Below are 14239 nucleotides of genomic sequence, written 5' to 3'. Positions count from 1 at the left end.
TCAATTTGTCTTTTCTACCACGATGTAACGCGTTGCTTACAGGATTCTCTACTTTTCAATTTAATCTCCGTTCTATCGATCGATCAGGTAAGTTGCTGGAAATTGTATGCGTATCGAAAAAATCTTTGTTACACCGATCCAACGGCGCTTTTAATTAATTGCACGTTTAGCATGAGATTTGAAAGATTAGCTTTCGTTCTGCAAGCATGTGCGTTTCGGTGACGTTTATTCGCTGTAACGTAGCTGTAAACACCTATTTCGACATACGTATCGTTTACACGGTTCTTATTTTCGACTTGAATCGTATTTCGCGACGATTACACGGCAACTCCACGAACGACGCTTTGCGTCTGTCTTTGCTGCTCTTAACAGCAGCACAAAGAAAGATACGTAGTCGCGTGGGCCTCGCACAGTAAAATATCGCTCGTACGCAGTCAGCCTTGTACAGTATCGTCATTGCTGAATATCAGCAGAGTTCAGTTTCCCTTTTACATCCGAGCAGCTCCTTAAATAATCGAGATACGAGTTTCGTATCTCGGTAATTTGTTTATCGCATGGAATTGCCTTTAGCTTGGTCGAGTCTTAAACGGATTACATAATTACATTCTCTTCGTCGTCGAAAGAAAAGATTAGACGAACAATACGTGAATGAAGTAGGATAATTTCGAGTTGCGTAATAATCATCGTAATAATCGTCGCAAACGTTCCGTTTCGTTGCAACGGTTGTAAAAATTGTAGGTGCAAATTCAAATTGCTCGATATCGGCACTCGTAAGTTATAGAGTAATTCGTTTCTCCGCACCTATGAATTCGAATGTTTATTGTTCCTAACAGATATTACACGCGCGTGATCGATGCTGATACCGTAGAAAAATTGACTCGATACGAGAGCAACGAATTAAAGATGTAGAGTGAAATTCTTTCACATTCGTTTCATCGAGTTACATGTTTGTTTTTACAATTGCTTTATATCCTATATCGCTAAACTACTCTCCAATATGAATACCTTTATTTGATAGAATCAGTGTACATATATATAATACACGTAATAATACATACAGTACAATATCAAAGTAATTATCAACTGATCAACCTTTCGAATTGCAATGTAATTTTTCAGAAATTATCCACGCACGTTTAATAAGGTTTGTATTCGTGAAATTTGTATAACATTTACATATCAGCTTCGCCCTTTCATGTAACTTGGCTGCTTTAAGGGAACCGTGAAGATGGAGTAAAACGGAAAAGGGAGAAAATAGTGAGTTTTGCAGCGTGTTTATAGTAGATAAATAATTCGAAGACAAGCTTGCCAATTAGGCAGGGTTTGCCGATTCTTGAAGAACCGAAGAATGTATTCCGACATTCATCGGCCGGTGCTGAATAACGATATTAAACGATGTCACGCGTCTGAATGGCGCAATTATTGTTTAAACGTATGCTTCTCCGAGCTCGGCTGTGAATCGAAGTTAGCTTCAAATTGAGCACCAACTCGATTTAGTCTGCACACAAAGGAGCGCATGCAGAAACGTAACGTTTACTTTGTACGCGTGTGCACATCGGTCGATGCGGTTTTAACATGGACTTATAGATGTATCAACGGGCAACAGAATCAAGCGTGAACGTAATAATTGTGTTATATCTACTTCGCAAGCAATTAGAAGCTGCACATCCGTAACGTGACGCTCCAATAAGTATATGCATATAATAATTGCAGAGGAATATCGTACAATTTCTCGATGACGATTGGAATCTTTTACTCGGCAATAAATGACCTTATATACATATCGTTTACCTTTTTAAACAAATGTTTTATATTGTCAAGCGCTTCGAAGCAGGATATTTCTTAATTAATGCTTTCCATATGTGCTGTACAGAATGTTTGCGTTATTAATCATTAATTGCGAAGGTTTTTCCCGTAGCAGGAAGTGGAAGATATTTGACAAAAATAGAAAAGCACGAAATTGTGCCATATTTTATAAATTATAATTTTCTCATATTAGAAACTTCCACTTCTCATTAAAAAAAAAAAAAGATACACTTTTAACAAGCTGAAAAGATAAAAAAAAAACAGATATTTCAAAATATAATTCTAACTTAGTATTTAATTAGCGTTAAAAATATTCAGCTGGAAACAACTAACCGTGGCGACTGCCAGAAAACACCTCGCGACACCGAAGGGGTCAGTTGCAGATAATATGCCGGCCGAATAGATTTTTTTAATTTGCCGTATAAAACTTTGTAAGGAGACATTTTTAATGAAAATTCTCCTAGCGAACGTGATACGTCAAATACGTATTTATCTTTCCACGTAAACAGAGATCTTTATGCATGTGAAAATGTATCGCGTTGGATATTCTAATTAAAATTCCAATCTGATATCCGAGTTCTTCTTTTGATTGGACTGGAATTACATTTTTTATCATAGAATCATAATGCGTAATTAGCTGTGATAACGAGGTGCAAACTTATGCATGGATTTAATAACACATCAGTTCTTGGCCTATTTGTTTTCACTTAACACATTTCTGAAATGGGATGTCGTAAAACCTTGGTTTCGTAATTGTCTCTCTACTCACCTGCTAGTAGTTATCTCTTTTTAATTGCTTTCTGTTTGATTTCTAAACTTTGTATATGATTATATTCCGAACAAACTCGATGTTGCAAATTACTGGAAATATTTGCTTACATTAATTTTCTTATTAGCAAGCGTCGGCTACGTTTAGAACGATGTACCTTCTTATATATGTTGTTCCACGAATAAAGCGTAAAATGTACGTAGTCAGTACACGGGAAGAAAGAATAACATCGATTAAGATGCTCGAATAACGCGAAATAGAAGACTCGGATTGCCAAGGAAGAAATTTACATATTTAATTGGATTTAAATAAAAAGGTAGACCATTCGGATAATTATGTTGCGAAATCGGAAGATGATAATGTCAACGCAAGATCGTCCTAAGCATGCTCGAACGAGACGAACATCTTCCTAAACTAATTGTTCGATTAAGCCAAGCCAGTTCCTTCGTCGAAACCGCGAAGACCATTAATTGCTGCATCGACCAGCCCGAGGCTTCGTATCTCTACGTCGACCTCGCCGAGAACGCGTTTTCCGCCTTCTCGACGTCGATTTCCCATGGAACTCCGTACGCCGTAGATCGCGATCGGATGTAAATCGTACGAAAGGAAGAAGATTCGATCGATACATCGACCGACGAAACAGATCGTTTTATGGGTCTACGATTTACGGCGTTCTTTCTGCATCGACGTCGTTGTCCAGTAGAAAGTAAATCGCTCGAGAGTTTCCTCCGCTAAATCGTTTCTGCCTATCCCATTTTGATTTTTGCCGCGAATCGAGAATATCGACGCTGTAAAGGGAGTCATAGATGGTACGATTTACGCGCTTTCACGAGAAATACGTCCGTGTATTTTTGTATCTCGTTGCTTTCGCTGGCACAATGGAACCTCCTAGTGTTCGGAGCGAAGCTTTTGGCACGGGCTGTTTTTTATGCAACGCGTTTCTCAAAAATAGGACAGACGGAAGAAACGAAAATATATGTATTTTTTCAAAGAATGGTCTTTTCAATAGTCAATCTTCTATGGCCATAGGCGGCAAAGTAGTTCGACGTTTGTACAGATTGATTCCTTCCGTGGCGAAAAACCGATCAAATTCGTTCGCTGGAAAAGAAGAGATTGACAGAAATCTCTTCTCGACTCGACGTAAACTTAATCTTTCCTTGTGTTTGATTATATCCCCGTAGAGACACGTTCCTCGATCGGCAAAAACAATCGACTTGATTCACAAAAATCAACGACGGACACTCGACGACGAGGCAGAGACATCTTACGCTTTATTTTCTGTACGTCTTTATGACGCTTTTACAACGCTGTGCAGCACGAGCGCCGAAAGCGATCACGACGAACGCGTCGAGCCGCTAGAAATTCACGGTCTTCGATCGCAAATCAGCAAACTTCTGGCGAATAGCACACAATTAATTTTAGAGCTACGCGACGAACTGGTAGCCTCTTTGCCAGTACGATGATCGTGTCCGTGCCACGGTCCTTTGCTTACGTAACGATGTAACATTACGTCGACGTAATTATATAATGGCACGATATATTCCAAAGGCCAAAGTTGGATCGATGTCTTCGCTCGTGCACAGCCATCGTAAGACACTTGCTAGGTCCTGTACCAGTCGACTTCTTCGTATCCATCGGGCGACTACGATCGATCGGAATCGTTCGTAGCCACCGTGAGTACGGTCGTCAACGATTCGTCGAATTATAATTTTTGAGGTCGCACGATCCATCGTCCATCGACTCAGACTCGGTGAAAAGATTCTCTAGGAAACATCGAACGTTTGCACGTTACGAGACAAACTCGACGCGCGTGTACACGGCAAAGGATGGCTGGTGCGAAAAGTGAGGCAAAACGTGGCCGTTTCGTGGAACTTGGCTTTACCGAGAGTTTCGCTGAAATGTTACTTCGATTAGATCGAAGTTTCCAAACGGGACGCATCGTAGCATCGTTTTTGCAGGTTTTACAAAATAATTGGCGGGAACCACAGTGGCTGGATGACTTGATCGTGTTATACGTTGCATCTTTTTTAACCGTGCGTTGCGTAACGTCCTCGAAACGACGTGGTAGTGTGTTACGTGGTTTCAGTAAATTTAAAAGCCAGGATCGATGAATGAAGCGCACGCCTCCTGTGTTCGTATTTCTATCGCCGCGTCGTCGATTGGGTGGATAGAAACAGAATAAACGGGAATTTGCGTCACGTGAAACGGAGCTGCAGATATTTTCCATTGTATTCAGCTTTGTGAAGTATAAACGTTTAGATACTTGGGATCGGTATTAGTGCAGCTACTTCTTATTCGTTTTTTATCCTTCAATTTATTCAATTTATTCAAAGACACTTTTATTTAAACGTTTCTCGGAACACCGTGTGCAAAGCCTCGTATCAATCAGCGTACACATGTATATTTTCAGTAGTCATCGAACACAAAAGTGAGACGTGGATCATTTGCATTGCACAAACTTTATAGCACACGAACAACGAAATATTTTCAATCGGTATTACCACCATTTCTTCTTTTCATTTTTATTCAAAATCGTTTTTCACTATACTCGCGTTATTCGTATTCCGGTTAATCCATTCATTCATACACGTAATAATAATATCCTCTGGAATATCGGGCGAAAAATTAAATATTGCTTGTATACGAGGTGTTTCAAGCGAAACGTCTAATTACAAAAATAACAAGTCGATAAATAAATTGTCTATGATTATTCGTGGACGTTCGACCGACTTGCGCGGCATTTACAAGTACTCAAAGCAACGAGCGGAAATGGCAGCGAGGGCAATGACAACGAATCGCCTAAACGGGTATTAACCTCGTCGAAGGTATCGTGTAACGAACTAACGTCAATTTTTGCTTAGACGCACGAGTTACTTGCGTCCATTAGAATGCGTATGATGTTCAAGGACGAGGTGAGTTCGTCGACACGATGTAACTGTATCGTGTCATTTGTTGAGATTAGACGACGGAACCCTTTTTTTTACAAGCGATGCCACGAATTCTTTATGATCGTATATAATTAACGATTGAAATATTCTGTTAAAATTGTATTTTTCGTCGTCATGAAGGAACAAGCAAATACGTTTAACTCGTAAGCTAATCGTAATATATTTCTTCATCTATGGTTTAACGTTAATCATTTCGCGTTGTAGAAATCCAGCTATTCTTGTATCGTTTTACAAACGTTTTATTTCATTTTTAATGAGTTTGCCGCGTGATAGAAAAGGATACAAGGCACGATCATGTTAGAAGCCATTAAACTCGTACCCTTTTGTTAGGAAAGATAAGCAAACTTTTATCGAAAAGAAAATGTAATTTCCAATAGCAGACTACGTAAAGGGAATTTCTGCATCGTGTTTGCGGAGTACTATACAACTTCGGTTGATAGAAGTAGTTGTTAAGAATAAATAGAACGTGTCGTCGCTTCCGAACCCTATGAACGTTATTGAGTCGGTTCAGCGCGTTCATCCTTGATCCGCATCGTCGTTCTTGTGTAACAAATCCAAGCTAATCTTGAGGTTCATACAGGTGTAAGATGTCTACCGAAGGTCAAAGTGGGGTTTCGGAAATTTGATTTGACCTGACATCCAGCACTCTGTTCTTTTTATCGACTAAACGCATAATATAAATCATAACGTAAACACGTAACGTGGTCGCGCACAAACAATTTTATAAACATGGTGCCTGTCGTAGATATCGAATTTTTATCTCGTCGTAGTATCGTACGACTCACGATTATAATTTTTCCTCCATCGAATTTCTCCTAACGTTATTGAAATTTGTCTTCTATTGGAAACGCACCGATGCTATTTCTTAGGCGTATCACTCGGTATACGATGGAAAAATTAATATTAACGTTACGACCGACGTTTCCGTTGCTACGAATCGTTATAACGACGTCCGTGTATTCTTTATTAAACTGATGAAACGACGATATTAAATTACCACGAAACAATGTAACAATAAACGTTCGATCGACATGGTACGTTCTTCGTTCTGACGTATCCACGCGAATATGAATCATTTTTTTGTAAAACAGTTACACGGAGAAGGGCGATACGTTCATGATGGAACGACAAAACATCGTCGAATAGAAATGAAGCTTACATTCGTCATTTTATCAGAGTATGGGATTTTATACGGGACGTTGCTTGTAACATATGTGGGTCAGTACAGTACGTAGAGAATGAGAGTTTGATGTATGAGCCACGTGTCAGAAATAGACATGTTGCTCCAGAGAAGATGGATATTCCCTCAAACGACGGATATTCTTTTTTAACAAGCAAAAAAAAAAAAGAAAAGAGAGAAAGAGAGAGAGAGAGAGAGAAAAGCAGAAATAGAAGGATACGAAGACAAAAAAACGACGAAACTCAAAACGCATCTTCGTTAGAGGGTGTTTACCTATAGTTTGCAGAACGTGCTCGTAAATCGAGTTGCAACTATTGATTGTCGATACCGTTCGATTGTTTCAGTTTACGTGAGTACAATGGAGGTGACGAGCTTTTCGATGACCCCGCAAGCTTCCAACTTGATTTCCTTTTTATGTTTTATAGTTGACTACCGTTTAACGTTTCAAGAGGACTCGATCGTTTTCTGTTAAATCGTTTCTATTCTTTCAGCTCTTTATGAATCCGTCTCGTCGAATTTTATTTGTTCGCGTAAATATCGTTCGTCGTTCAAGAATAACGAAGGCCGAAAAAGACGCTTGAAAATACGACGCGCAACACACTGGAAATGATCAATAGAAAATTGAAAGTATCCGTTACACTACTATGAGATAGAGACGCAGATATGTACATATTTTTGCATTGTATTCGTAATCAGTGTCGTCAAGTATAAACATCGAATGCTTTGAATCGGTATCAATGCAGCTACTTCCTTTTTTATGTGCTTTTTTACTCCTATTCAAACACATTCGCATTGTTCGTATTCAAATCCACATAATATACATACGTATTTATAGGAGTTGTAACGTCGCGGTGTAAGGTGACTTCCAAATATTATTAACACGAACGATAGTCAATAATTACTTTTGCTCGTTCTGAAATGTCACGGTATTTGTGTGCACAGTCGTGTCATCTCGAGATGCAAGTTACTCGAATATAACGACTTACTAAACACGTAGTGTGTGTCTTCTTCTTGTCGAGTTGGTATATGGATTTTACTATGATGTTTAAGAAAACATTGTTAAGATGCTTTGCGCGAGCAACGAGAGACGTACTAACGTCTGTTGAGAATGTTTCAGAGATACTTGAAAGAAGGATCTAACGAAATAAACAGACCTTTGGTATAGAGAGGCTAAAGTATAGAGACAAGGCAACGCATCGTCCATTTACAACACGTTATCTTTGATAATCGATTTTTCTGGAATTTTTCATTCCACCTGTCGTAGCTGAATAGAACAACACGTACGAGCAAACAACGTATAAATAGATATTCTACATCTTTTTTCTCCTTTGCCGTACTAAATAAGAATAAACGCCTTAACTCCAACATAAAATAATCTCGTTATAATTGTACTTTCCTCTATAATCCCACGGTTTTCAGTTTTATTAATATACACATAGTTGCATACTGAACCGTGTACTACGAACGATGAAATCAACTTTTATACAGGGTGTTATCTGAATGATATCGTAGCGCAAAAATATACAGATATACATTCATCTAAAAACGTAGGATTGCGTAATAAGAATTATAAATTGTAATAAAATATCGCTATTCTCGAGCCACAGAGTCGCCAAAGAGGAGACGACCGATAATAAATAGAACATTCTCATTCAGATTCGGCACGGCAGACTTTGCACTCTGCGTCGAAGAAATCGTCGGATGGCGGTTTCGTCGTTCGCTTGCCCCCCGACTTTGTTCGTTTTCGTTAAAAATAGTCGTGAAGCGGAGCGTAAATAGAATCGGGAATACATTGTCGGACAAAGTGTAGGGATACAACGTGCTTTTCGAGGCCGATAACGGGCAATTATTTTGCCGCGATCCGACAACGACGGTTTTGTTTTATCGTGACATGACGTTAGAGAAGCGCCAGTGACGTCACTGGATCCACTCAGCCGATAGACGGAAGTCACTGAAGCGATAAACATATTTATTAAGTGTGTTAAGAGGGGACCTTTGGCGCAACCCGAGGCGTTCTTGCGCTTAATGTTTGCCTCGTTATTATACTCGCGATCGGTCCGGTCCTTTTTACCTCCGGTTCAGCCTTTCGTTTGCCTTGTGAAAATTATAAAGATTTCACTGCTTCGCGCCACTCTCTTTTCTCGCTTGACGCCACTTCATCGTCGAAAATGTCAGCAAACACCTCTCTTTTGCCACAGTGGCACGTTTCGTAAATCCTGTGTTCTCTCTTGTCTCTAGCCACTTCACTGCCACTGTTACACGCAAGCTTGTCGCGATTCGATACGTATTAGCTGGCTGATCGCAGAAAAGCTACTTAAACGTCAGTACGTTAGATACGTTAGAATATCTTTCTAAATGTTTTACAGCTTTCGGTTTGTATAATTTATATATTTCCGTGCGCATTTTTACGTTTCGTACGGATTATCCCGTTGGAATTCGCACAATTTCCACCTTTCGTGTTCCTTCGATTGCAATACATATACGTCAGTAGCTTTTTCCCTGAACAACGGTCTGGCATAATTTACATATGTAGCAGCTGAATTTAAGCTCGATCCGGATTGTTTTAATCGAACACCTCGCAGACATCGAATTTAGGGCGCACAGCCATAATTATAGACGCTTCGCAATTGCAGCACGCTTCGGAAAAGAAATTTACGAATGTAGAACACGTAATTATATCGTACTCGTAATTGTTTTGGTAAGATCATTTTTCTTACGGACGCTTCGCAATTTTATCGGCTACGCGTTTACTTGAGATTTCGGGACTACCGTCGCCACTGGTAATCCACAGCCCAGAAATTTCACTCTCATCAATTTTCATTTGGTCGTTACGCCTCGACAGCCTAATCGACCATTCGCGTGCTTTCCTATGACGAGATGTAATAAGCATCGGGTATAAGACTCCTCAGACGACTACACGATCTGTCTATCGGTTCATAAATTGTAGTCGATAACGAGACAAAAATCTATGCGCGGTTTGATGAGATGGTAAAGCCGAGGACCACGTTGTTGCTCTTGACCAACGAGGAGAAGGTAAAAAGAGCGCGCTGATGCTTTCCATTTTTCCGTGTTGCCGGTTTCTCTTATTCTTCCTCTTCCCATCTGCGTTGCTTTATTTTCATCTTGCACCAGCCAAGCGGCAAGAAAACGCGGTATTTCCCATTTCGCTTTCCGGGAATGAAGGGGAAACGGCGAAAGAAATGGAGGGTGAGTAAGGAGAAAAAGGAAAATACCCGTGAATGAAAATGAAACGAACGAAGTAAAAAAATGAAAACTGGTTTTTAACTATATGTGTGCTGGGTGTAGAAAAGGGTATTGTGTCTTTGGTTTTATATTTTACCAGGATTATTTCTCTCGTTATTTCTACCTTTATCAACGGGTTTTTAGCGACGGGAAAGAGTAAAAAGGAAACGTTTGTACGAATTTATAAGCGAATACAATCGCAGAAACGAAACCTAAGCATGGATCTGTTTATTAAATTCTGATATTAAATACCACAACGAGTACCACTATCTTTTCGATATTTCATGCGATATACATTTTTGCGTGTTACGCGTATTCCCTGCATTTCCGCGTCTTTCTCATAAATGCGCGAATATTTGCGGTTCAGTGATAAAAGATATTTCGATCGTGAAGGATACAGATACACGTTTTCTTCGTAGAAGTGAAAACTGAAAGTACCGAATTTTTATTACACCTAGCAAACGTGAGATTGCATGAACCAGAAGATAAAGCCGCGATTATTCGGATAAACAGGTATCTCGTCGTTTATCAGGGCAAGGACATCGCCGGATATCATCGATAGCCGCGAATATCCGCTAGACCGCAAACGTATACATACACTTGGTGCGCGTTTCGCATGGCCTGTCACGTTTCGATAAGTATTCCGATGGATTTAACTGCCTCTGTGTGAATTGACATTCGATATAGTTACGATAGGATCCGTAACAGGCGTGTGGTATCGTTATACGTATTTGATTTTATTTTGCATACCGACGCTTGAAAACGGATTTAGATCGCATAGGTTAACACGTTTGTTGAAATTCATCGAAACAGTTTGCAAACGGGACTATTCTCATCACGATCCGAGAGATAATATTTTTCTCGTTTTGTTCTTTTTCGCAGAAAAGATCTGTTTCCCTGATGTTGATCAACGTAACATTCGTGTTTGAAACACGGCTGTTTGAAATATTCTATCGGATACGATTACGGAACTATCGACTTGTAAGAGATTTTCATAGAAATGGTTTATCGCGAATTTTATTTTCCTTTAAACGTACAGCCAAAGATTAAAGTCTACGATAAGTTATCTATTTGCATCGCATATTTTACGCTCGACTGATAATTAATCGTAAAGTTCATTCCTGGAAGTAATGTTAATCATCGGAGGAAACGCCTTTTCTTTTACTTGATATTAATCTATTATATATTATTATTACGTATTTAAATTTATCGATTAACATTTTTTCGCATAACTGTACGACTGCTTCTTCGTCGAGGTACCTAGCAACCGTTGATGCCGATTTCGTGCAATTTGTTTACACGTTGCCGAATTTTTCTTCAACTTTGCGCACGCTCAACGAATCTACACGTATATATGTCAATATAAATACCGGTATAAATTTGTTTCAGTAAATCGCAGTCCATCGTACGATCCTTACACGATGAACCATCTCCTACCACTTTCTTCCTTCGCAGTAAATACATATATAACGTTAGCTAGTTGAATTTACGAACGTAGCAGTTTCCACTGTTTCGCTTGAAAATATTTTAAGCATCGAATTCGTGTGTTCGAAATTCGAATTAATCAAAGTCACAGACGCTGTCTCATCCCACGCGGTATCTGGCAGCGCGGGAAATAGATTTATCCGTACAGGAAACTAAATTCGGTCGGGCAGTCCGGTACAAGGACCGCAAAACGTATCTTGCCCTAGTCCTAACACCCGAGACCTAGTTAGCCAAGTTGTCCACGTTTCGTCCTACCAGAAACATACGAAATTGTCAACCGACGAGAACATAGATATAGAGATGGGTTAGGATGAACGAAAGCAGTGACCGAAGAACCGGCGGAAACCATGCGAGTACACGTATATGCGTTATCTTTGTCTGGTGAATCTGTTTCTCCTTCGTATGGAATCTATTCGTTTGTTCGTCGTGTGGTTTGCGTAAGTAGGGAGAGGAATACGACGATCATGGTCGTTTCCTTTGCAGCGGAAAATTTTAAGTATTCCTCCACGATGCCTCGTAGCCTCGTTCGGGTTTCCGATACGTTCAAGTGTACTTCTTGGAAATTTCTGAACAACGATGGTGTTTCTCAGCTGTTCAGCTTTTGTCCTTTTGTGCGTTTATCTAATCCTTTTGTTATCGCGATAACATTTTTCTAAAATTTTCTCAAAATACACAAGTTGGATTAAGCGAATACTCGTATGTCGTAAACGCTTTGCAGCTATTTTCTTCGAAGTTTCACGAGGAAGACGGATGATAAATTTGTCACTATTTTTAGTACAAAGTAGTGGCCGTAGGCTGTTAATTCGCAACACATTATACACGTAATCCTTCGCGATACTCTGATCTTCTACGCTAAATTGTTTTGATGAAAAACAAGGCAACGTCACTATTCTCAGCTGAACGTGGTGATTAATTTATCGCCATTGTCCATGACGACATTTCGTTGGCGCATTACGCATATGTTTAGTTCTTTTATTCTCTTATAGTTTTTTTATTCTTTCACATCTTATAATTCCTTTCGAACAAGAAAAATAAGTTTTTACATCTTCCGGAAGAGACGTTTATTTATAATTACGATTTCTAAATATTTTTAACAGCTTATCCGAGCTTGACAACTTTTACGAAAAACGTCGTTTCTTATAGATAACTTTTTGTATTTCATGTACAGTCGAATATCACATAGACGCAGACGATCTTTCCATCGACGATCTTTCTATCGATCGGTCTATCAGATTTACTGGCTGAGTTCTTCTCTGCATACGTTAATTACACAAGTTGCTAGTCAGTGAGCTGCTGCGAACTTCTATTCTGTTTTTATAATTCGTGGCCGTTTTAATTATTTCTTTGCAGGCAAAAATTAAATGCGCGACGATTGTCCGATTGAAAATTAAAACAGGGGTAGTTTGAGTGGTCGTCGTTAGACGTGGATACGCGGTGACAAACGAAAAGGTAGACGGACCGTGGCGTGGTAAATGTTCCGTAATCTTTGCCAGATTTTCCGAGTTCACCCTCCTTTGGTTTTCCCTCTCCACATCTCTCTCTCCCTACTCTGGCCATTTCTTTAGACGTTTAAGCTTCCGCGATGCACTTCAAGGTCTCGTCTCCGTTTATTCGTCGCTCTGGTTCCTGCGTTCTGCACGTGTTGTTATCGTGTTTCTCTTCGTCATGCAACGTATTATAGCCGTTTGAAATGATATTTAAACGGGAAGACGGCTCGCCAAATCCCCATAACGAGGACCCTCACGGGACTACGTCACGTTATGTTACGTGCAAGCGGGCTTTGCTCGTGCTTACTACGCCTACGGACATTTATTTCAGGCCACCTTAGAATTTGCCACGGCGACGACACGAGGGCAGTGATTTCGTTCGGAAAGGTCGATCGCGAATTTCCTTGGATTTTATAAATATTTCAATCACGTTGATCAATAACCACGAGACCGCTCGATCGCGTTTTAATGCCACCTATCAGATAAATTCCAAGCAGGAAAATTACAGCGAAATGGACCACCGCCAGACGAATAAATCAACGAATTTTAAGCGTGGTTTTGCACGCGTGTTTCCTTTCGAACGAACGATTTGGAAACTGGTTATTCCTTTATCGACAAGACTTTTTGCCTTTCTGTCATCCGACATCTTTGACTTTTCGTACAAAAATTAATATTAATAATTACGTTACTTACGATACGAACAATCAGCGATTTTATCAGGTGTCTCAAATTCTTTATTAGAGCGCTAATGCTTTCTTTCCAACAAGTTTTACGTATATGTGTATATATCTTCTCTAAAGTTCAATTGTAATTTGAGTCAAATATTATTTGAATCCGAGCTGCGTATCTATATTATCGCTATCTTTTGCAGTAACCGATTGATTCATCGTGTCGTTTCATGGACGTAACGAAAAACATAATTTTCACCGGGCGTTTTGTTCCGTTGTCATAGCGATGGTAAATCGCCCGTAGTATCCGACGTTTTGTAAAAAGCGGCTTCCAATCTCTCCCCTTGTGTGTCGTTTTTTTTTAAAAATACACCACAATAGCGATCCTGTCTTTTTTCCTTGGGCTACGACAAATAAGTTGGTTATTTATAAGCGATGCCTGCGCTTCTCAAGGAAAATGTGTTGTGTTATTAATAAACGCGTATTCCTCCGCGAAAACTTGATAGCAAATAAAACTCGAACTTTCACATTTATCCCGCCGAGCATTATTTTCCCTTTTCATTTCGTTTCGAAGAAGATTCTTCGCGCGCCCTCGCAACAACGTCGAACGCGAAAGATACGCAATGAAATTTCTTGATAAAGTTACGAGGAAT

This window comes from Bombus affinis, chromosome 7 (genome assembly GCF_024516045.1).
Source record: "Bombus affinis isolate iyBomAffi1 chromosome 7, iyBomAffi1.2, whole genome shotgun sequence".
Taxonomy (NCBI): domain Eukaryota; kingdom Metazoa; phylum Arthropoda; class Insecta; order Hymenoptera; family Apidae; genus Bombus; species Bombus affinis.
Note: the sequence above shows the minus strand (reverse complement) of the source record.